Source organism: Thermobia domestica, chromosome 17 (genome assembly GCF_964235325.1).
Source record: "Thermobia domestica chromosome 17, izTheDome1.hap1.1, whole genome shotgun sequence".
Lineage (NCBI taxonomy): Eukaryota > Metazoa > Arthropoda > Insecta > Zygentoma > Lepismatidae > Thermobia > Thermobia domestica.
Genome location: NC_137470.1, coordinates 19,952,595 through 19,978,666, shown reverse-complemented (window position 1 = coordinate 19,978,666; position 26,072 = coordinate 19,952,595). Strand labels below are relative to the sequence as shown.

The 26,072-nt window shown below is 36.3% G+C and overlaps 1 long non-coding RNA gene across 2 annotated transcripts in view; it reads left to right on the top strand.

Annotated features, from left to right (window-relative positions):
* Nucleotides 1–26,072, top strand: part of LOC145673832 (uncharacterized) — a 164,481-nt gene that overhangs the window by 20,093 nt on the left and 118,316 nt on the right. For both annotated transcript variants that reach the window (XR_014128827.1, XR_014128826.1), the window contains exons 2-3: nucleotides 12,120–12,345; nucleotides 18,383–18,529. This is a non-coding gene — a long non-coding RNA (uncharacterized LOC145673832). The remainder of the gene's footprint in view (nucleotides 1–12,119; nucleotides 12,346–18,382; nucleotides 18,530–26,072) is intronic.

The following is a 26,072-nucleotide window of genomic DNA, read 5'->3' as shown; positions in this document are numbered from 1 at the left end:
TTATTCTTGGGGGGTGACTTTTTTCATGATTTTCTCAGAAATTATTCAGTCGTTTTTGCTTATAGTTCACATACAATTATATGCTTAATAATTCTAATATATGGATCAAGTTATTTCTAACGAAAATATGACTAATGGGTACTTTACTTTTGGGCCTGAAGTTTCTTCTAGCAAAGTTTTCCAAAACATTATTTTATTCGCAATTTCCCAAATAAATGTTTCAATAATAGTTACATCCTAACATAAGTCAGTATAAAAAATTCGAGCGAGAAAGTACAGTGCGTTTGCTCCGTATCCTTTCTTAAATATATATTTTTTAATGTTACACCTAATCACAATTTTCCGAACAAAATCGGAACTTCTTTTTAAATGTGCCTTGTTGTGGTCAAATGGTTCAAGTGCATTGGTTCTGGATTTGATTTCCAGTGAGAGCTAGTGTATTTTCATCCAAGAGATGTGACACGTCGGTGCAAAGAAAAAAGTGTTTAAATAAGCCTAACCAAGCTAATCAACAAAAGAAATAATACAATGTTACGAAATTATCGTAGAAATGTTGTTAATATTAGGTAGGTGCGACTGAAATGTCCAAACGATTATTGTCAATTCCAAAGGCCTTTGTTTTCGTCCGGCGGGAGCTCATGTGGTTCGGATTCTACGTTAATCAGTAGGTCCACTTCTCATATAGCCTCGCTGCTGAAAGGGGCGTTAAACTCAAAATCACATCACACATCTTTGTTTTCGCCTTTGTTTTAAATGTCTCTGTTCATGAGATCCTTAGTGGCTAAGCGGTTAGCGTACGCGCCTTTGGCGTGGAAGACCCGGCTTCGATTCCCGGCGAGAGCTCACGTTAATCAGTAGGCCGACGTCTCATATAGCTTCGTTGCTGAGCGAGACGTTAAACTCAAACTCAATGTCTTTGTTCATAAATGTCTTTGTGTATGGTTTTGCATATACGTGGCATGGACATTAAATTTTGATTTCTACGCCATATGTATCTAATTACATACACAGCTATAGAACGAACACAACAAACTTGGAATATCTACATTGTTTGCGTATGGAAAATAATCACGCTCTACTGCACAGGAGAGCCGTGTGTATGGAATTCCATACACATGGCAATCAACGTAATAAGAAATGTATAATAATAAGAATTAATAATAATAATAATAATAATAATAATAATAATAAACAGAAAACGATACGATCACTTACATAATTTATAAATATAAGTTAACATTTAATAAGCATATAACTGCAATGGAATTAAGTTGTTTCTCTCTCTCCCAGAACGCAACAGCCCTTATTGTGCTAAGGCGTAGAAGGGAACTTGTGGCACTCACGATTTGGGGCGGTGTGTGGTCACAACTTCGGATCTCTTTGTTGTTAGTCCTAGCTTTCTAGACGGATGCACTTATTCCCGGTAGAATATACAAGCAAATAGATTTTGTATTACTATTAAAGTAAATAATTATACTCATTCCCTCAATGTGATACTTGTGGTTGCTTAACCGTATACAGACAGCTGATCCATGGAAGAATCGTTGATGATAATAATAATAATAATAATAATAATAATAATAATAATAATAATAATAATAATAACAGAAGCTCGACAAATATTCTTGCAAATAATAGGAAACAGTTTTCGTCACACAGTTCACTTTGCTGGACACACCAGTGTGCCACGTTATACCGATTGTGGCACACTGGAATATAGGGTATGTTTTTTTTTTCAACTATTCCAACTGCTTCAATTGAAATAGATCTATAATAATAAGAGAGTGAATTTAGTCTTCTTACCCTTCGATTTAGAAATAAGGTTCGCGAGAATTTCATAAAAGAATAATATACTCAGAATTGTATATAGTAGTTTGTTTTATTCGAAATTACATACTTCCTGCAACTGTTTTTTGATTGAAATGATTTGAAATCTTTAAGTTTTACGTCCCACGATTATGCCGGATAGGCTAAAGGAGACAGTGATGATAAGAAATGAATGAAATGATCGAGTGAAGAAAGTGGGATAAAACGGGAAAACCTCGAGAAAACCCACGCACAGTGTTTGTCCAGCACAAGGTTCACTTGGCGCGAGCATAGATCGAACCAAGGACTCCATGCACCAGAGGTGAACGCTCTACCACTTAAACACCGTGGGCTCTGAAATTACTTAAAGGAGAAAGGGACTACTTTATGAATACATTTGTTAAAAAATACCAGCTTTTCGTGAAATATTGCTTATAGACAGGGGCGGATTAAGGCTTTTGGGGACCTAGAACCGACTGTTTTAAGGGGGCCCTATGTTAAGAATAGTTCCAGTGCATAAATTTTCTTTTCTGCCTTCCACAGCCTCATAGGCTTATGGAACTACTGAGAACTATGCTGTAATATTTGAATGTGCTCCAAGTTTAGAATAATTAGTTTAGTTAAATTCATTATTAACAATTAAATAATTGCATTCATTATTAACAGGTAAATGCTGCTGATAGAAAGACTTAAATCTAGCGATACCGCGAGCGTAACGAGCGGAAAAAAAATAGCATCGGTCTGAAGCCTATAATATAATAAGTTGATTACTATATTTTAGTATTAAACAGAGAGATTTTAAAGAGCCCCCTGAGCTTGGGGCCCCGAAGCCTGGGCTCCATTGGCTCCGCCCTTAATCCTCTAATGCCTATAGATTATAAATTAAAGGGGACGGGCCGGGTCCGTTCTAAAAATTCCGGCCCGTGCAGACCTCTAGCCCCTGTGTATATGCTATCTTTGAAAATACAGTAGAGTTTCGCTTATCCGACATGAAACAGGCAGGCAGAACGCCGGATAATATGGATGTATTAAGGAAAGACCTATTAAAAGTCAAACTATGATATAATTTTACATATTACGCATCTAATTGTCATGTTTTGCAAGAAACAAATACAATGCATTGACTCAGTGACGTATCCAGCTTGAGGTCCTGGAAGCTGTCCCTTACCAAACCTCAAGCACTTTTTAATAAACCTTCTTTTTCCCTTTTGAGGTTCTTTTATGTCAGATTACTTTGAGTCAGTGTCCAAACTGTGGACAATGCGTTGTTGTCATAATTCTAACAAGTAACACTTCCCAAGTGTAACACTCCGATTTTGATAAAAATTTGGCAGATAGATACTACATATAAAATAAACAAATAAGTGCTTCTTTATTTTTTGCTGAAAAACGATTTTAGGGGGCAAAAGCCCTCACCCAAAATTTTGAAAGTTGACGCCCGAAAGGCAAAAACAAGTGGACCAAAGTGAACGAAATTGTGAACAGATATTGCGGACATAAAATTAGGAAATACGTGTTTTGTATTTTCCTGGAAAAACCGACTAGGTGGGGCACAGACCCCTCCAAACCTTTGATCATGAAATATCAAAAGTGCTAATAACAGTATGCCAGAAGTGCCTAAATTTACACAAAGAATTGGAACAAAACTTTGTGTTAGTACAATAAGCAAAAAATAAACAAATACGGCTTTTTTATTTCCTGCGAAAAAACGGTTTTAGGGGGCAAAAGGTCCCACCCAGAATTTTGAAATTGGACGCAAGAAAGGCAAGAAGAAATGGATCGAACTGAATGAAATTGTTCACAAATGTTGTAGAGGTAAGATGAGGGAATACGTGCTTCGTATTTTCCTGAAAAGTAAAAAAAAAAAACTGTTGAGTGGACCGAGGCGTTGAGTGTCGGAAGGAGAGGACCGAAGCGAATGAAATTGTCTGTAGATATTGGATATGAAAAATAAAGCCTTTCGTGTTTCACAAGCGTCTCCATCAGATTTCTTCAAATTTGGCAGATCAACAACAAGCACAAACAGTTAGCGTATTTTGTAGTATATCACGAGGCAACTTTAACCCTCATAATGTTTTTCCGCATAAACAAAAACACGTGCCGATTAATTTCCTGTTTGTTGTTGATGTGCCAAAATTGATAGGGACATCTTAAAAACACGAAAGTCCTTATTTTACATACAGTCTATACAATATCTACACACAATTTTATTTGCTTCGGTCCATTCCTTCCTGCACTTTTACGGTAATATTTACTTTTTTTTTTTTTTGGAGGGGCTCTAGGCCCCAACACTGTTTTGTCGTACAAATTAAAACGCATTTCATTTATTGTTTTGCAAATTGTCCCTATACGAAGTTTCGTTGCAATTCTCCATACTCTTTAGAAACTTCTGACGTATACTTATTTGCACTTTTAATATTTCGTAATCATCAGCTTAGAAGGTCCGTTCCCCACTCAACCACTTTCTTTTTTTTTTCAGGAAAATACGAAACACAATTACCTCAATTTACGTCTAGAATATCTATGCACGATTTCAAAATTTTGGGTGGGGAATTCTGCCCCCTAAAACCATTTTTTCGCAGAAAATAAACCCGTATTCGTTTGTTTTTTGCGTATTGTCCCTACACAATGTGTCGTTCAAATTCTTCATGTCCTTTAAGCACTTCTGACATATTATTATTAGCACTTTTGATATTTCACGATCAAAGTTTTGGAGGGGTCTGTGTCCCATCCAAACGTTTTTCTTTCTTTTTTTTTCAGGAAAATACGAAACCCGTATTCCCTCATTTTTCGTCTGCAATATCTTTGCACAATTTCATTCATTTCGGTTCACTTCTTCTTGCCTTTCGGGCGTCAACTTTCAAAATTTTGGATGGGGGCTTTTGTCCCCTAAAACCATTTTTCCGCAGAAAATAAAAAAACAGGTATTCGTTTAGTTTTTGCGTATTGTCCATGCACAAAGTGTCGTTGGAATTCTTCGTCCTTTACACACATCAGACATATTGTTACTAGCACTTTTGATATTTCATTATCAAAGGTTTGGAGGGCTCTGTGCCCCACCTAACCGTTTTTCCAGGAAAATACAAAACACGTATTCCTTCATTTTACGTCTGTCATATCTGTGCACAATTTCGTTCACTTTGGTCCACTTTTTTTTTCTTGTCTTTCGGGCGTTAACTTTCAAAATTTTGGGTGAGGGCTTTTGCCCCCTAAAACCGTTTTTCCGCAGAAAATAAAAAAAAACATGTATTCGTTTATTTTATGTGTAGTATCTGCCTGTCAAATTTTATCAAAATCGGAGTGTTACTTGTAAGAATATACCGTAATGCCATTGATACCAGGTGGAATTAAAGAACACTTTTAAATGGGATTACAATTTCGTTTCCGTTCTGTTTATAACATTACTGTATTAGAACGATACACTCATTGCCATTTGCTATTTTTGTTATGTGATATACGTAGCAGACAGTTTTCCTTACATGTCTCTAGAAAATATGTTTTTGATTTCGTTTGTGTTAGAATGCAGTTTGACCGGTTCATAAATGAAAAGTAAGAAATGTTTAAGAGAAATACAGAACCGTTGCATTATTATTATTATTATTATTATTATTATTATTATTATTGATATTTTTGAAACATTAGAATTACGTGCTTACGTGCTTTCGTGTCGGGCCCCCTCCGAAAAGTAAAGCTGGATATGTGCCTGCACTGAATGATAGACGTATGAGTCAAGGTATAGACGGGCGTGCTAGGCGATCGAGTCCGGAGCATCAAAAACAGACTAAGACCACAACTTGCAGTTTTTCTTGCCAATTGATGCTGCTTTTTACCTGCTATGATATGTCGGATAATAATGTGAAATAAACGAAGGTCAAGACCATGGCGTATTGGTGTTTCATGCACCTAGACCTGTAAAATATTTGTGCCGAAAACATCTTTCACCCACTAGCTAAATTTGTGGATATGATCGCACATCTTGCCTTATAAAGTATAGTCTTATAAAGAATATATATAGCATGCTAAAAACCTAAAGACCAAATTCAATGATTTTCTATAGTTTTCTTTTTTAATAACGGGAAACTTGTTTATTTCATCACGATAAATCACGTTTGATACTAAGATGTCTGTTTCTGTCTATATATAGTTTTCATACTTTATTGGAGACATTTTTTTTTTCAAGAAAAGAGGATGATAAAAGAAGCTATATAACAGCATAAACTGAAAGCAATGGCTATTACTAATAGTACACTAATTCTAAATAAATACGTCATCAGAGGAAACAAAAAGTTATTTCTTTATTGTATTGTTTCAGTTTTTATTAACATACAAATTATACACTTCTATAATATTTCGTGAAAAAAAAAAATTGAACAGGATCGGATGAGATTCGATCTGGGGTCAAAACAGTATAAGAATTACTAGTCCGTCACTCTACCCACTTCACCACACAGACTTTCTTTTGTTGCTTATCTTTTTCTTAAGAAATAAATGCTCATGGCTATAGAGCATGTCACTTCCAAACTTAAGACAACAGTTTTTCTCATTGTTTATATATTTCCGTTAAACATCTTGGTTACAGAAGCTAATTTATATTTGGCAAACAATTTACACCCTAGATTTAAGCCAATAAATGCAATATTTTACTCCAATTTCCTGTTCCTTGATTCAACTGTTCTGTTACCAATTCTGTAATTCCCTCTACAATCGTGCTGTGCTGCTCCAAAAATTCCCTCGAAAACATTATTGCCAGTATACACAAAACCGAACATAATTTTGTTTTTTGCTTATATTTTTATTATCTTATTATATTTTTTTGGAAATATCTCCTTAGATGGATTGCTTTCTATTATCTCCACATACTAATAACTGAATTTTACCCATAAACATAAGGAAAATGAAATAATTGAGAAAAATCGTGAGTCACAGTATACGCGCAATTTTTTTTGCGCATGGGAGTACGTATTGCAATCGGGTATCTCACCTGAGTCTCCCGTTTAATCAGTAAGTACGCTGGGAATTTTATTTTGTGAGGTGTTCAAAACACAAGAGGGGGAGCATTTAGAATAGTGATACATATTTTTACAGAAACGCAAAGGAAGCAGTATATTTTGTTACCTCCAGGAATTTGTGTAAAGAAAGTTTGGTTGGTGTTAGGGGGTGTTTATGGGGTTGGGAAAGATTTTAAACAAAGAAATTTCAATTTCCTAACCTTCTCTGGATTACAGGGGTGCCCACAGTTAGGTTTTGGGACACAGATTGCACCTATGATTTTTATTTTTAATTTTAATTTTTTTAGAGGAGGTGCATAATTTGTCATTGAAAGTGGAACAATCGAATTTTAATTATACGAGAATAATGCTTTTATGAACACCAGTGGCATATTTAGGAATTTGTTTCGAGGAGGGGTTTGCACAATACGAGAATAAGCATTTATATTTTTCCTTTAGGTGCCGACAAATTTTAATGAAGTTGTGAATATAACAAATTTATTTCGGGGGGGGGGGGTGCTTGAGCTCGATAGCCACTGACTGATGAACACTAAGTATGAAGGAGAACAACATGAATAACATTTTTAAATAAGTAATTGTCATAATAAAGAATGGTAAATTTGGGGGGAGGACAGCAAATGGGAAGAATAGTAACCTTGAGGGGAAAATAGGGACCTCTGCCTGGGTGTGTATATTCTCTACCCATTTACATTTTCTAAACATTGTGATGTGTCGTCGTACGTATATGCAAGTCCCTTCTCTACACAGGAGGATTGTTGTTGATTCAAGATGAAAGCTAAAATCTTCTCATTTCAATAGTATATGAAAGGAGGGATTACAACCTGCACCAACACCTCTTGAAGTACGCCACTGTTTGAAAGTATTTCTTTACTAATGTACGTACTTTTCAAGAACTTCAGTTTGGTGTGTTAGGTCCTATATATCGTTTCTAGCTGTTTATCATTTTTGGGAAATATTTTTTTCTGCATTTATATGCTTATCTATCTCTCTCTCTCTCTCTCTCTCTCTATATATATATATATATATATATATATATATATATATATATATATATATAAATTACTTCTATCTGTCTACCTTATCTATCAACCGTTCGATTTATCATCTTTCATTCAACATTTAAATACTGTATAGAAATTAAGCTACATAGAAACGCAAGAAATAACCACAGAAATATAAAACACAATAGCACTTCTTTCTTCTCTTTTCTTATGTTTCTGAAGCCGAAAGTCGTGCGATATTTTTCCTCGGTCGGTTGGAATATCTCGCTTTCCGTTGTCTTTTCACGGCACAGATATTTGTGCTATTATCCCTCCTGCTGTCACTCATAAAGTGATTATCCGTCGATATTCACATTTCAAGCAACCACGACTCGAAGGACAGGCAGAAAGACGACCGCTAGACGCGGACAAGGAGGTTCACACAGGAGTCAATAGACATTTCAACAAAAGCAGGCATCAGCTCAAAATTTGAGTGGGAGGGTTACAGCTGCGTTGCCAAGTTTTTAAAGTCAAACATCAAACATCCAACAAGTCAAACAGTCAACAACATTAAAGTTTTATTTCAAAATCTAAAACACACAAGGCATAGATATGTGTCTCCTCTAGGTTTGTTCAAATTTTGACGTTTGTAACTTTAATAATAAAGAAGAAAATAGTGAAAAACTTTGCTATGCTTTTTAAATGGGCTAACTTTCAAGGTTGCTAGGGGTACCAGATCACCTTAAGTTTTCGAACCAACCGCACTAATTTAGAACTGATTTGATGAGATGAATTTTGAGTAGCAAATGTCTCGAGCTGATTCACAAGTACCCCATAGTTTTTGATCAGAAGATCCAGGGTCTGCTTTTTGTAAGAAACCCATCGCACTTCCTCTACCCTGGTCACTGGCACTGAACAATTTTCATTCCCCATTAATACAGCCATCTCCCGAAACTGAGCTAAATGAGTGGGGCTTTTGCGGTAAAAATCTTGCACTTCCTGTGAGGAACTAAGTATTTCTGAAAGGTAGGTCAATTTGACACAGTCGTTAATACTCAATCCTAAGCGGTGACTGAGGCAGTGGACTGTAAGCAACCAAGGGCATTTTTTCTTCAATTCTGTCGCTACACCCTTCCTAGAGCCCAGATTAACGGATCTGCCAAAAACCCAACAAGTTTATTTGTATAATTTTCTATTTCGAACTCTGCAGGAGTCTTTGTTATTAAATTTAGATTTCCTGCAGCAAATTACAGGGAAATTTAGCTATTTTCAAGTACTTGAATTCCACCTTGCAGCTCTCACTATCAACGGAAAAAAAAAATCTTTCAGTTTCACTAACTTCTGTGGACCCATCACAACAAATAGTCATATATTTAACATTTACCAAGCTGCCTTTTAGGTTATTTATCATGTCTTCTGCGATACAATAAGTAAATTCTTCGCATTTATTCACGTTATGGTATCACCTAAATCAACACCATGGCGGTTTTCAAGCTCTTTCAGCTTAGAAAATGTATTAAATCCAATCTCTTCTTGTGCACAATGGCAATAAGTTTCTCTACGCGTGTTAATGTCACATCGCTTACGGATGATAGCTCGCTCTACTGGAGTTTTACAAAGAAAATCTTGAACTGATTTTGGTTTCTTTGTGTTATTTACTGACATGGCACGCATTTCGGATTTTGAGTGTCTCACGCATTTTTTTTTGTGCACTATCCGTAATGCCGTTAATAAAGGAAGAGTTAAAATTACGGATTCCACGAAGAAAGTTTTAATTCTTGGGACACAGATCACACTACACCAATTTCACATTTTCTCCTCGTAATTCACAGTTTAACCAAACACCACGTGGATCCAAATAGATTTTCCAGTTCTTAAAAGTACTATATCGAACACCGTCACTGTTTTTCGCCATTTTTCACAATGATGGAAAGAATAACCGAGACCAATAATTCTTGAAGATCTACGCTGACAAAAGATTACTGTTTCTATGAGAGGAAGGGGCCCTGTCCCTATGAGACTCTCGCACTTCAAAACAAAATGCGCTTCCTCGACTACAAAGAACAAGAACTCCGTCACTACTAAACTAGAAGCGAAAATGACTTCGAATTGGAAATAATAGATCTATGCGTTTAATTTCGGAGAGAGGCTATAGGGAAACTTTAGAGTTTACTGCTTTTCTTTGAATTCCCCGCTCATTGTTGGACAAACTTTATATTTTATTATATTATTTGTCAAGTTTAGCGAAATGGGAGCTTTACCACAGCGGAAAATTCAACAATTAAGCTCAGAAAAACAACGCAGAGGCTGTTCTTTCTTCACACACACACATACACAGAGAAAGTGTTCCTTTTGTCGGGATGGTTTTTGAGTTAGGTTCGTAGCCTCTCTTTGTACTTGCCTCCGATACTTGCACAATCATTTTTTAGAAAGGCTGTTTGGGAGTACTTGATCACTCTTCACCCACCTCTCTAAAAATTGATATGCAAGTACTGGAACATTCTTCAACATCGATATTTAGATAGTTTACATACCAGTTCCTCAGTGATGCCTGGTATGATCTTGACCCGACTACGATAGGTCCCATAGTAGTGGTGTAATGTAAGTTCAACTCATCAATGTATATTAAAAACTTTTAAAATGAAAAATAAAAGAAACAAACAGGCTGAGGTTCCGTAAACGCACTTTCAAGGAAGTGAAATCTAAAAATAAAAGTAAAATGTCAAAATACAAAGTAAGGAACTTATACAGGTGAAAAGCCAAAAACAGGGTATTTAAACTAAACAAATCGTAAACAAAGGGTCAGTTATTTGGTCAGTGATTTTGACAGTCAGTGAAAACAACATAGTCGGCCACTAAAATTGGAATCTAGCCTGTATGGACCTCAGCCTATACCATCAAACTATCCATGACAGGCGTAAATTGTTAAAATTTATAATTTCTATATTTATTGGTTTGTAACCTTCTTCTCTATATAACATGTTTCAATAATAATCAAAATGCATCTAAAATAGTATTGTCTTTCTACCGAGGATAAACAATAAGCAATACCCTATAATCATTATTCAAATTAGCAACAAATCTCTCTTTATTTTAAAGTTACGAAACAGTGGAGCTATGAACTTTTAAATTTCACTTATTTCACGTTTTCGACGCTCTAGAACTCCGAAAATATCCACTTTTGAGCACAGATCCATATTAACTTTTTTTTTTGTGTTTTGATGTGAGGAATCTGTTCCCAAAATATTCTGAAACATTTATTTAACACCCTGTATATAAACATTATGTACTGTGTTTAAACTTATTGGACTCTATGTAGAGTCGTTTCTAGCGACATACTAACAGTAGTCGTTTTTCGGATCATACTAAAGAGTTCGACTAACGCTTCTTATGTGTAGCACAGATTGGAAGTCTAATACTAAAAAATGCTAAAAGTTAGGACTTATCCCCCCCCCCCTTCTCTGGCGATAGCGGTTAATTCGCACACTGCAAATACTACCAATTCATAGTTATTCGACTTCCGAACTATGCTATTCATAAGTATCGGAAGTCTTATAGAACGGCTATGTCCGTCCAGCCTATGCTATGCATAAGTATCGGAAGTATTATAGACGGCTATATCCATCCGTCTGTAAACAAGTATTAAGCAAAAACGGTATGAAATATCGACAAGCTGTTTTCCCAAGAATAGGTTCCATCACCTCCGACAAGTTCCTATCTAAACTGGGAGTGTTAAAAATGGATCTCTTCTGGTTTCGGCATTCATAGCCATAAATCAAAAGCTGTAATACCTAGCGACAAGTGTTTTCCGGGAATCGATTCAGCGTTTCAAGATAATATATCGTCTCCACACCTATCTCTTTATTAAACTGGATGTGGTAGAAATTTACTGCTACCTCTGGTTTCAATATTGTTTGCATGGATCAAAAACGGAAAGAGATATCGGGAAATGGCTTTTTGATATCGATTTATCGTCCCAAGAATAAGTTTTATCTCTGACCTTATTCCTTTATTACAACCAAAAGTTGTAAATCTACTATTATTTCCGGGTTTAGTTTAAAATTTATATAGTTTGGAAATTTACTGTAGTTTTGGACTGTGAAACGAAACTCACTTATTCGGTTACTAAAGAGACGGAAGCGTCTTTCTTGTCCATCCTTCGGTCGTCAGGAATGTTCAAACAACATGCGACACACAAACACATGTTGCCGCAAGGACTAGACTACTTCTTGTAGAAGCTTCGTACTTAAAGATCTCAACAATATGCATTATAAATAGCTGTCAATATAATTGCTATAAGTGTTTATTTCTTTCTTAATTCCAGGTGGCGTGTGGAAAGGAGTTTCAAATAGCTCAACATATTAAAACAGATACACACATAAGAATCAAGCAAAAGATCACTTTTAGTCATCAGACTTTAAAGGCACCATTTACCAAGCAAAAAGCGAAGAAGAATTCTCAATTTAGAGATTTCCTCTCCAAGTATTGCCAAAGAAGAATCTCCGATGAGTTGAGTCTGAAGGAAAATTATCTGGACGAAATTTGTTGAGGTAAGTTCTAATTGTAAGTCTCAAGTTGTACACAAATGCCGTTGCTAGTATTAATGCATCTGCATGAAGTAAACAAAATTGGACGCAGGCAGCCAATTTCATTCCATTAAGTAAACATAATTAGTAAAAAAGACGTGTTCATGTCAGAGCCTCCCTTATGAGTGGGCTATAGAGGCAGCTGCTCATGGTAATACTTTACAACGCAGGTGTGGTTATTCTGGAGCACGTGGAGATCCCATATCCTTGTGTTATATGTATTATAGGTATCTTATTAATGAAAGAATGGTAACATGACATGTTGACAACCAATGATGTACCATGTTACCCCTCTCCCTAAATAAGAATGAACCAATAATACACATAATACAAGGATATGGAATCTCCACGCATGCAGAAGATAATATTGGAAGTAAATATTCGTGAACGCACATACCCACCGTCACTAATGCGCCTGTTCCCTACGGACGCAACCCGTCTTTGCCGCTCGGGCTCCCCTGCGGCGCTCCTGTCCCGACTTGGTCATATAGCATTCGTGCTTTCTAGTGGCCACCTAGCACAAGTTGTTTTGTGTTTTAATGTTAAATCGTGTTTTATGTATTGTAGTTTTTGTGCCGTATGTCACACGCTGTAATTATGCCCAGCCCTTCTAAAGTCGATCTTCATCCATTAATGCAACTTCTCTCTTAAGAAACACATTCTAAGGCAGTAATAGTGCATTTCCTGCTAAAAGAATTTCATACTTCATGAATATGTGTTCTCTTGTTTGGCAGCCTATTCTAATTTACGCTACTGCACTTTATTCTACGCTAATCTACACTTTTCCATTATTTGCTTTTCTACCCTATCTTGTTCTATAGTTTACTATGCAACTTTACTGGACTCTGTTACTTCTTAATCGTTCTATACTACTCTATTTCAACATGTGCTATTCGTTGATGGTACCCTTACTGTATGCTAATTTTCTTCTTTAATCTATGTTACTTTACAAATGTCTATTCTACGTTACTCTATGCGATGGCACGTAGTATCTCCCCCAAATCCATCGATGGCTCCGGAGCTGGTACTGTGACTTATAGTGAGCCGTTGTAAACGACCTCGCTTATGCATACACTCACCATCACTGACGCGCCTGCTCCCTAGAAATGCATACCCTCGCTTCTGCTCTGGCCCCTCTGCTGCGCTCCTGCTAAACTAATTGCTAAGAGCATCCGCCTACTTCTCGTATGTAAATAGCTTTTCGAGAATATTCCTGTACTATTAACATGCTTACCATCTATATATATAAAAGAGAACGTACAAATCCTTTGTGAACTCATCACGCTAATACGGCTGAACCGATTTCTTTCATTTTTGGGGGGTTGTTAGGATTTGGACCCTAGATGGTTTTTATCATATCACTTTAATTTTTAATTACCAGTGTCTTGAGATAATGGACCATTCAAGTCTCCATAGTTCATCATAGGTAAAAATAAACGTATGTATATGCAACCCGCATGACCACGTGACTCGGCGGGTTAACATAAATGACAGGCGCTTGCAATTTGAAAGCGAAAAAGTAAAAATTATCTAAGTAACAAAGTTTATTGCGTTCCGGGGTGACCGCAGCGAAGCGGGGTGAACGCTGCTAGTATATATAAAAGAGAACGCACAAATCCTTTGTGAACTCATCACGCTAATACGGCTGAACCAATTTCTTTCATTTTTGGGGGGTTATTAGGATTTGGACCCTAGATGGTTTTTATCATATCACTTTAATTTTTAATTACCAGTGTCTTGAGATAATTGACCATTCAAGTGTCCATACGTACAAATCCTTTGTTATTAGTTCATCATAGGTAAAAATAAACGTATTTATATGCAACCCGCATGACCATGTGACTCGGCGGGTTAACATAAATGACAGGCGCTATAATTTTAACATTTACTCCAAATTGAAAGCGAAAAAGTAAAAATTATCTAAGTAACAAAGTTTATTGCGTTCCGGGGTGACCGCAGCGAAGCGGGGTGAACGCTGCTAGTTAATGCATAAAGCTCATTCCGTTACTATACATACATACCACAAGGCCACTCCAAGTAATTAGTTCAATCACAAATTAAAATTTGCATTTAGTGAGGCTACATTATTACATTTGACAACTAGAATTACCCTTTAACATTTAAAATTTTTGCCCATACTAACTAATTCTTTGTATTTCACTTTATATTGCAACAAACTACTTAACATTTTATAATGAAAATCTCTCCTCATGCACAAATCATCCGGTACATGTTTGCGTAAGAGCAGCAAAATGTAAACAATCAATATGGTACCCATCCGTCACATTTTATTACTCAATATTTCTAACGATATTTGAATAAAATTAATAGTTACTTATACGTTAGTTACAGACTCCGTTACCAGCGATATTAAATTGATAAGTAAATGTTAATGAAAACCAAGCAAACAATGCACTTCTGCTTGCTCGGGAAGAACCACTCTAGGTAAATCATATATTTCCCTGCTCACAACCTTGCACGTATGGGACTTTGCCTCATGGTCCGAATAATTCATGTAATTGATATTTGAAATCTTTTATCTCACCAGAAATTTCACGTAACAGTTTTGTTCGTTTCTTTCGTTTGTTTAGTTAAAAAAATAAAAACTAAATAAATAAAAGTGATCTAGAATGGCATACTTTCAGGAAAAATGGTGAATGACATGTGTGTGGAACGTAATACTTTTTTTTTGTATTTTATTTTGAAGGTCTCGGAAGTAGTACCGAAAATTTTACTACATGAAATTAGTCTACAACTAAAAATGCTCCATGAAGGAGGAGAGCATTGCAGCTAATGATTTTGCTCAGAATTTTGATTTGCTATGAGTAATTTTTAGTTGAAACGGCTTCTTTATTAACTGACTTTTAAACGTTTCCTTTATAGGCTTTTACAGAAGACCCGAGAAGACACGGGTGATTTTCCAATATATTTAGCAGTTGATGAAACTTCCGATTCATGCGGTGGATATATAGGAAATGTTATTGAGAAAGTAGATTCAAATGAACCAGGTTCGCCTCACTTGATACTATGCAAAGAACTGGAGAAAACCAACAACTCAAATATTGCCAGACTCGTCCGTGATGAGAGAAAGAATGATTGAATCATATGTGTTTGGAACCAGGAATGCATCGTTGGAAGTGGTCCACCGGATACGGATCCCTCTCACTTCCCTAACAAAAAAGAAAGAAAAAAGTCGTAATTCGACAGAAATTTTTACATTTCTTAATACAACTATAGTTGTTTAGCGGATAAATGATTCATGTGGCCTAAAGATTTTGTCTTACACTTCGTTTTCTTATGAAAACAATCTAGCTTTATCATTTTTTTTCTTAAAGTATAGGTTTATTCGTCTGAGAGTATAGGTCGACGTGCGGCACGTCGTTTATTTGGATGTAGAATAAGATCAGTTCAATATTACATACACGCAGTGGCGTATTTACGATATTGTTACGCGGGGGGGGGGGACTTTGCCTGAAAATGTGAAAATTCTGAAAGATATTTCATATACTTTACTATAGTAAGATTTCGGGGGGGGGCTTAAGCCAGAAAGCCCCCCCCTAAATACGCCACTGCATACACGTTATATTTGGACCTTCCAGCAAAAGCATATTCTAAGGAATGAGAAGTCGGCCCAGCTGTAGTCCTGTGTAGCAATAATTAACTTAAACCAATTTGAAAATAAATATATAATTTAGTTCTATTTTTCAAGTTAGAAAAAGGTCCTGATGGAGCTCCTCCGTGGTTAAGCGGTTAGCGTACGCGCCTTTGGCGTGGGAGACTCGGGTTCGATTCCTGGCGGGAGCTCATGTAGTTCGGATTCCACGTTAATCAGTAGATCCACGTCCCATATAGCCTCGCTGCTGAACGGGACATTAAACCCAAAATCAACTCAACTCAAAAAGGTCCTGATGGATTTGTCTATTTCAGTATTAGGAAAAGTTCTTCAAACTTGGTGGTAAAACTATATATGTGCAGGGTGTTCCAGAATTCTTTCCGTGATTACAAATATTCATAAGGCATCAAATATGACACATAGGCAAACACTTTTTATTGTGAATTGCATGTAACATATTCAAGTTTTTGCTTATACAATTTATATATTTCTACGTGTGATCCTTTCGTTGCCAGAAGGATATCCAGACGATATGACAATTCCACCCATGTGTTGCTCACCATTGCGTGTCGAATGGATATTATGACTTCGGTAATTCTGCGATGTCGTTCGATTGTGTTGGGTAAACCTAGTCCTCGACATTACCCCAAAGGAACAAATCCAGTGGTTTTAAGTCCGGTAATCGCGGAGGCCAGTTTATGGGACCATCACGCCCGATCCATCTTCCAGGTTCTCTTCTGGTTTTAGTACATGTTTCTGCAAATGGTGTCCGGTTCCGCATTTATTACGTAACTGAGCTCTGTAACGAACAAAATAACAGTAAGTATGTACAGAAAAATTTAAATATGTTACGTGCAATTCAGGATAAAAGTATTTACCTGTGTGTCATATTTTATGCCTTATGAATGTATATATATATCTATCTATCTATATATATATATATATATATATATATATATATATATATATATATATATATATATATATATCTATATATATATATCTATATATATATCTATATATATATATATATATATATATATATATATATGTATATGTATGTATGTATGTATGTATGTGTGTGTGTGTGTGGGTGGGTGGGAGGGTGTATATATATAGATATTGATATTGAAGTGTTTTGTGGCCAGGTAGTGAAAGGGTAGGTAAGTTCCTTATACTTCTCACAGATGCAGCTTTCTATACATTGGCAGGTGGGCAAGTTTTAAAGGCATTGTGTCCAAAAGTGACACATGTAACATACATCGGTCATGACCTTCACAGAATTTCTGAAGAGATACGATCTTAGTTCCCAGACGTAAACAAGCTAATTTCCACAGTGAAAAAATGTTTCTTTAGGAACAACTGTTCCCAAAGAAACGAAATCTTGGGTACTAATTTCTTACTTTCCACTAGTATCGACAAAAATCCGACGTATTCTTGCAAAGCATAATATATTTGCTTCCAATATACTCCTTAGAAAAGCATCTCACCGGCTTTAAAGGTTATTTTGTTGATTCACTAAATAGGTCGGGTATTTACCAGGCTCAGTTTGGATGTGACGCTTTATGTATAGGTCAAACCGAACGTAATATATTAAGACTCGAATTAAAGAACACATTAGACAATCAAAAGAGTTACAAGAGGAGAGTATGTCGGGATTGTCACTTCACCTAAAACAACATACGATATGAAACAGGTTAATGTGATAAGTTCAAGGAAGAAAAAGAAAAAAAAAAAGAGATTAAAGAATCATTCTTTATTCATAAATATAAACCAGCTGTAAATCTGGATTTTGGTAGTATTGATAAAATCTGGGTACCTACCCTTGGTGCATATTTTGGATCTGGCAATAGTGACGTAGCATAGACACCGCGCTTCTTTGAACTCAGCTCATTCTTCTTTCAGCCACTGTGTTCTGCTCGTTGGTTTTTAGTACCTATCTTTTACATTATATGTATCTGGTCGTATGCATTCCTTTTTCACTACCATATTTCTCTCATCCATTTTTCCTTTTTTTTAATGTTACCTTGCTACTGAGGACAAAAGTAGCTTGTTCCGATACGTTTTGAGAACATTTAGTTTTCCCACGGGAGAATATATTGCAAAGTAACCAATTTTTTGTTAATTTGAATCATCTTCGCTTGTGCCTACGTGCCTACGTAATTTTAAAATTTTCACTGTTTGTAAAATGGTAGAATATTTTACATGTGGTGTGCATGTTCAACTTGGTAGTATAAAAAAGTGCTATGAGTGCCATGAGGTGTGCTATGAGTTGAGCTCATGTAGTCTTATATACCTAGGTATAGTTAGGATATGTATGTATAACGAGATTTTCTTCTGTTTGTGTGTATAAGTAAGAAAATAAATAAAGTTATTATGTTGTTGCAGGTGCCATTTTCAACTTTTGAATTTAAGTGATAAACTCCAAGGGAAGGAACTAGTCCCATTTTGGGCCTAAAATTTCAATTGCATAGGAAAGTGGAACAGACGTTAGAAAGTTTCCTTGTGATTGATAGTTGACTGCTTGCGAAAAAGGTAAATCTTTCCCTCTCTTTCCTTTTTCTGTTTATTATTTGGTGGTGGAACAGTGTGGATAAAAACGAGATTTTCCGATTTAAAACATGTATTAGAAAAGAAAGAAAGGAAAAAAAAGGAAGATGAGAGTGTAGTGTTGCTCGTATTACATGGTTCACATTGACCTTGAAAGTCAAGGAAAGTGAAATGATCAGAGAACTGCTTCAAAATATGCCGACAGTCAGGAAAATCTGCTATATTTCATAGAAGAGGCATTGAATATTTTTTAGCTGCCCACAGAACATATGAAGCAGCTCAAAAAATTAAGTCAGATTAAAAAATAAAATAAAATAAAAGATACAGGCACCATTTATTGTTCCAATTCCTTAAACTAAATCATGCGTTGCAGTTATTCTTGAAACATTTACTTTGTGAAATGCGTAGATGCTGTAGAGTATTTACGTAACTTAAATACGCTATTGGAAGGAATAAAAGTTTCAGGGATGAGACTTGTTGAAATGTTCACTTTTTCTAATTTTTATTTTCTTGCTGGGGGGGGGGGGAGCAGAAACAAATTTTGGGGGGGATTTTTAATTTCAGCAAAGGATTTTCGCAAAGACCCACAAAGTATGGAGCCCATTACCAATTTGCCATCCTGTGCAAACGTGAAAGAACTCGGACATATTTTAGGTATTTTTTCCTGGCATCGAAGGTTCATTGACAATTTTTTCGACCATTACTGCATCATTGTTTCTGTTACTGAAAGCCTGACGCAAGTGGTAATGGGCACATGAACATGATCGTGCGCGTTCAACTCTGAAGAAGGAAGTTACCAAGGACATGATGTTGTTCTTTCCTGACTTTGCTAGTTTTCTATGTACAATCTGGTGCAAAACCACGGGCAATTACAGCTGTCCTTCATCAATATGATGGCGAGGAAAAGCGTGTAATAGAATACATAAGCTGAACGCTATTTGATTGTTAATCTTGCTAGACAATCTGGGAACCGGTAGTTTTTCATTGTAGTCCATTCTGTAGACAAATGGGAAACATATTTAGAAGGTTAATCATTTGTCATTAGATTCGTTCATAACAGTCACATTTATCTGCAGAAGATATGCCATTGGAGTAATTGATTGGTACACTGGACTTTGCAGTTACAATGCTTTGACTACAAGATAGAATTTATTTCTGGGTCACAAAGCTAAATTCCAGATGCCCTGACGCATGCTTTCCCGTTACCTGAACACAAAATTTTGTGTACACACGCACTGCAGACTTTGCATACCGATGTGGCGGATATTTCAGTAGAGGAATTCGCGAAACAACAACAGTTAGGTACACAGTTCTCTTTGGTTATTTGTGAAGAGGGTCACGGTGGCTCAGTGGTAGAGCTTACCTGTGGTGCATGGGGTCCCTGGTTCCATCCCGTGCCAAACAAGTTTGTGGTGGACAACATAGTGCTCGTGGGTTTTCTCGGGGTACTCTCGTTTCCTCCCACTTTCTGATTCCGTCAATTTTTCCATCATCATTCACTTGCTTCAATGATCGTCTCCCGTAGCCTAAGAGGCATGATCGTGGGACGTTAAACAAATATTTCCTTTCATTTTTTCTTTAGTTGTTTCTTATCTAGAAAGGAATTCTAATGACGATAGACAAAATAACAGTTCTGATTTTATTTTCCCCCCTAGTACTAGAAAACGGAAAGATTTGTATCAAATAGGGAACAGGATATTGCAGATTTGCTATTTTCATTTTCCAAATCGTTCGTTCATTTGCGTGCCAATGAAGTACCTTCCCAGCATACTAAAGAAGTATCATAATGAAATGGGTAATTTTGGCAGGGACAAATGCTTGTCGTTAATTTCTAAGGATTTCATTGGCCTTTCATGCATAAAGATATACGTAATCACATAAGGGACTGCCAAGTATGTAGGACAAAATTGCACAAGATACCCATTGTCTTTCCTATAAGATCAGCCGCAGCAGTGCAGAAGAACGAGTTGAAATCATGTGATTTATATGGACGTCCGCCTCGATGACCTAAAGGGGGAAAAGTTTCTGTTAACCGTCCTTGATGTTTATACGCATTTCTACAGACATATTATCTACAAGGTGCCAGGAGTACTTATATAATCAAATGTCTGTAAAATTATTTAATGCATTTAGCGTTAGTTCCTTCAGTAGTTATTGACAGCGGTGCACAATTTACTTGTAAGAAGTTCAAGGAAGCTATGGCTAAGTGTGGTGTTGAAGTCAAGCATTGTCCTCGAAATCGAGCCTTGTGAAACGTTAGCATTCGAACATTTCACGATTGTTTCGTGTATTTTGTGAGGAAAAACACACAGATTTTTCGGCATATGCACCGCAAATAGTCATGTTACTCAACCAGTCCAGTCAACCTCGTTAGGTTTGTCACCTACAGAACTTCACCTAAATATTCATACAAATGCTAGTATAAAGAAACAGTACGTATTCGCTAATTAGAAAAAGAATTCTGAGAATGAGTTTCAGGGTTGGAAAAAAGCTTATAATAGCAAACTTGCACAGAAACCAAATACTGAAACGTGAATGATAGATTTAACGTGACGATCTGGTATTTTTTAGGCAACATCCCATTAGTAGCTTAGTGGAGAATCGGATTTCCAAATGTTATTTATATCTTGCACCATACATCTGTAGTAGACCAGTAGTACAAAAGAACTTCGAGATCCATTGTCCTGGAAATTGATTTGTATTCATTCGGTTGTGATTCAAAAATTATGGCAGCCAACTCCGTGGACTGAGCAACTTGGTGGGAAATTGCTGCTTGTCACCTCAGTGACAACCTTTAAGTTTTACGTCTCACGGTTATGCCGGCTAGGCTAAAAGAGACTCTGATAATGAGAAATGAATGAAATGGTAGAATGAAGAAGTTGGGAGGAAACGGGAGAATCCACGATGTTTGTCCACAACAAAGCTCACTTGGCGCGGGTCTTTTGATCTTCCGTATAGGATGCAATTTTTTTGCTCCTTTCTGGTTTTGATACCGATTGATTTCTAGGTTTACAAGATGTATTGTTGGGTGCAATTGGTTTTGCATGCATCGTCATTCCTGCTCACGTCATCCGTGTTCTGAAACAGTTTCTTCAATTTATTTTCCTTTGTCATGTTGTTTACATTTCGTCCACTTCCCGTTTGTCTTTTGTTCTTCCATGTTGCAGAATTACATATACGGATCATTTTGATACATGTTCCGCACCAAAATGCTTGACACAGTACGGATTTCCTAGTTCGTGGTGTGTGTGTGTGTGTGTATGGTAGAATTGTACAAAATACAGTTAAATAGCCTCTAAAATTGCCCTCAAATACTACATTCTTCATGTTAGTTTTAATTCGTTAAATATGTGCTCCATCCATCTTGAGGGTGAATTTTAGAGCGAAATATGGCATTTAGGTCATGGAATTCTTATCTAACTATAGGATATACTATAAGAAAGCTATTTAGATGGAAAAATCATGTTAATGAAAAAAAGCCAAAATTTCCAAAATTCTCGTTTTTTTTTTTCAAAAAAGCCGCATTTTATGTGAAAAAACCCATTGATTCAAAAAAGCCGGCTTTTTTGCATCTCTGCTCACATATCATGTTTTATTTCCTCACATTAATTTTTCTTAGCAGTTCATGGGTGTTTTCGTGTTTCAGCAAACTTGTTCAGGTTTTTAGTTGAAACCCGTTACAGCATTGCGAAGCAGTTGTTATATAGAGCGATTATCTCGAGGATTCCGTTAATAACATCTTAATGGGTAATGATGAATAATGCTGACTATCGATATCCCATTTAAAATATAAATATTCCCTAGCTTCTATGCAACTTGCACAGTAACAAAGAAATTAAGGTTGCCTATAACAAAAAGATATGTACTTTTGTTTCTTTATTATCTCGGTAGAGTTCGATAATGGAGTCAATCTGTTAACATCTTCACGGGTAACGGTGATTTTAATTGTGGCTATCCATATCCCATACTTGAAAATATTTCGCGTGATTCTCTCTACTGTCTTCCCCAGAGTTTATCTTAATAATTGTTTTGTACTGTTAGTACATTTTTACTATTCGAGGGTAATTATTTCAAAATGTTAATTATTTGGGATAATAATTACTTTAGAAAATATTAATAAAATGTTCGATAATTTAACTTTTCCCTATTTCTAGTTATTTAAACAGTTAAACTATGGTTTCAGACCTTCAAAGTTAGGAAAATAATCAACATTGAGAAACAAGAGTGAAGAAATTGTGACGTATTCTTGTAACATTGAAAGAGTAATTATAATCTCGATAATTTTGCACAGACTTACCTTTTATGGCCTTAGATAATGGACGGGCAAAATGTTAGATACGCTGGGGCGATGCTGCCAAATTTAAGTTCTCGAGCAATTCTGCAACAGTATTCGCTGAGATACCTCCACACTTATGTAGGTATGAAGAATCGGTAATAACTTTGAAATTAAAAGGAGGCACGGTGGCTCAGTGATAGAGCGTTCACTTCTGGTGCATGGGGTCCCTAGCTCGATCCCAGCTCACGCCAAGTTGAAATTTGTGGTGGACAAACACCGTGTGCGTAGGTTTCCTCGGGGTTCTCCGGTTTCTTCCACTTTCTTCATTCCACCATTTCATTCATTTCTCATCATCATCGTAACCTTTACCCTAGGCGGCATAACCATGGAACGTAAAACTTAAAGATTTAATTTGTTTTCAGTTTTTCATTTAATTTCATTCATTTTTTGATATTGGAAAGACGACATTCGAAAGCAACAGACATACTATGTACACTTTTGTTTAAAAAAAAAGAAAGAAAAAACGAGGTACTCTGAACAGTTCTGCACTCTCAGAATTAAATCAAAGAAATGTTGATTAACTTAGACTACGTAAAATCTTTAGATGTAGAATGTTAGTAAAGTGTTTAGAATATTTGTATCATTGTTAAGAGTATGTGTGTGATTGTTAGGGGTATTTGTGTGATTGTTAGGAGTATGTATGTGATTCTTAGGAGTCTCTGTGTGATTGTTAGGAGTGTGTCATTGTTAGGAGTATCTGTATTACTTTCAGAGAAACACAAAATACAATAGATACAATCTGTTTGGTAACTATATTTTTTACATATGCAGGGCACAAATAAATAAATCTAGCAGAATAAAAACTCTCAATCAATATTGACAACAAACGGCATGCTTTTTAGGTATAAAAAATTGCTTTTCTCAAAACTAATTCTAGAAACGGGAAGAAACAACCATTTTTTTCTTTTATACAGAAGATCCTCTCTAGGTGCGAATTCAATAACACACAAAAATGACTGACTGGACTGCGACTCGAACCCGGGACCTCCACCATACCATGCCGATGCATTAACCACTACGCCACCCATTCTGCTTCCCAGAAGAGCTCCCTCGTGGCTAAGCGGTTAGCGTACGCGCCTTTGGCGTGGGAGATCCGGGTTCGATTCCCGGCGGGAGCTCATGTGGTTCGGATTCCACGTTAATCAGTAGGTCCACGTCTCATGTAGCCTCGCTGCTGAAAGGGACGCTAAACTAAAATCAACTCAACTCTGCTTCCCAGAACATTCAGTCCGTTTCGGCAAGGTATGCCAGAGATCGTGGGTTCGAGTCACAGTCCAGTCATTTGGTTTCTCACTCTTTGTATGTTATTGAATTCGCACCTACTGAGGATCTGGTGTGAAAAAATCGTGCTTTTATTAATTTATATGAAATTACAATCGTCAAAAGGTGTTCTCAATATATGGACCCTGGATTGTCCAAGAACAGCAGGAGTTTGTGGTGCAAGTCACGTGGTCTGAGTGAAGAGCACTGACATCGAGAGTGAGTAGCTATTCTGGGTTCAGACTGGACGGCGTAGTGGTTAATGCATCGGCACGACATCCCGGAGGTCCTGGGCCTGAGTCCCGGGCCAGCCAGGCACTTTTTCATTCCTTGTGTGTTATTGAATTCTAGGTACTTAACACCTCAAGTTTTTATATTTTTATTATTTTTATTTATTTTTTCTTTTTAGCTTCTCATTTATCAACTGATATATCTGTCAACTTTGGGCATTTGTTGTACTTACACGTAACTGCAATGCCTGAAAATAACTTGCACTTCGTAGCTTTCAATCTCTGCCCTGGAGTCTTAATCACGGAGGTTAAATAACAGGAAAAAGAATGAAAAAAAAATCTTTAAGTATTCTGTCTCTTGTTTTCAATCTCCGTGACCAAGGATCGAGGGAAGAGCCGAAAGCTAGGAAGTGAAAGTTTTTTTAAGGAATTGCAGTCACCTGTTATGAAATTGATCATAACATTTCCTGAGCTTGCCAATATTTTGTCTGAATTTAGACAATTAATTAAAGTGTAAGAGTTATTTTAAAATTTGATCTGTATCTCATTAAGCACAGTGCGTACTGTTACCTTACCAGTGTGATGCTGACGAACTCAGTAATGATGTAGTTCATTATCAGCTTCAGAGGAATTCGTAGCTTGGTTCTCTGCAGCACCAATTTTAAGGTTTACAAACATTCGTTTTTGTTGATTTTTCTCCGAAACTACGCGTGAGTTTTTACACTGACCTATATAATTTATTCAACTTAATAAGAACTAGTAATTACTACATGTCCTATGTTTGAACATGTTTTTTATTTGATATTATTATTTTACGTTAAACGCTAATAAAATTTTAGAACTTAGATCCAGAGCATTTCAATACGGTGCGAGCGGTTACCGGAATATGGCCTTTGAAAACAAAGTGGGTAGTCAACATTTTTTGAACATGACTGTACATTTTGTTATTTTGAAAAATAGTGTAAAATGATAAGATATTGATATGCAACTCATTTAAGAACCAACTGAGTTCAAGATCAATATTATGATCAAAAGATCCAGTATATTTCAACGAAAATTTTCGTGTAGGCTTTGTGTATGTGGAGAACTACATACAGTGTAGCCAAACCCAAACTATCACTTAACTCAATATGATGTGCGACCCGGGTTCGATTCCCGGCGGGAGCTCATGTGGTTCGGATTCCACGTTAATCAGTAGGTCCACGTCTCATATAGCCTCGCTGCTGAAAGGGACGCTAAACTAAAATCAACTCAACTCAACTCAATATGATGTGCTTATTCTGTAGAAGACACTAAAATTTGATTTAGGGGCCGTTCAAAGATTTTGTAGCCCGTGATCCAAGATCCAATATATTTTGATCAAAAACTTTCTTGTAGGCCTTATATCTGGAGAACTACATATAGTGTAGATGTGCTTATTCCGTAAAAATTACGAAAACTCGATTTAGGGGCCATTCAAAGATTTTGTGGCCCCTGATGCAAAAACTAATTATCGCCAAGATAATCTTTTGAATCATCATCTCTTTTTTTTTTTTTCTTTGTTCATTCCTAAAATTCTTGTTTGTTTAATATGCATTCTCTTAGTCCATTAAGTACCGTAAAATGATATTCAAATCTGTTCCAAAAGTTGTTTATAAATAAAGCATTTGCGAGTTTGGTCAAAATAATATCACAAGACCCAAAAGTGGCAGTGTAAAAGACG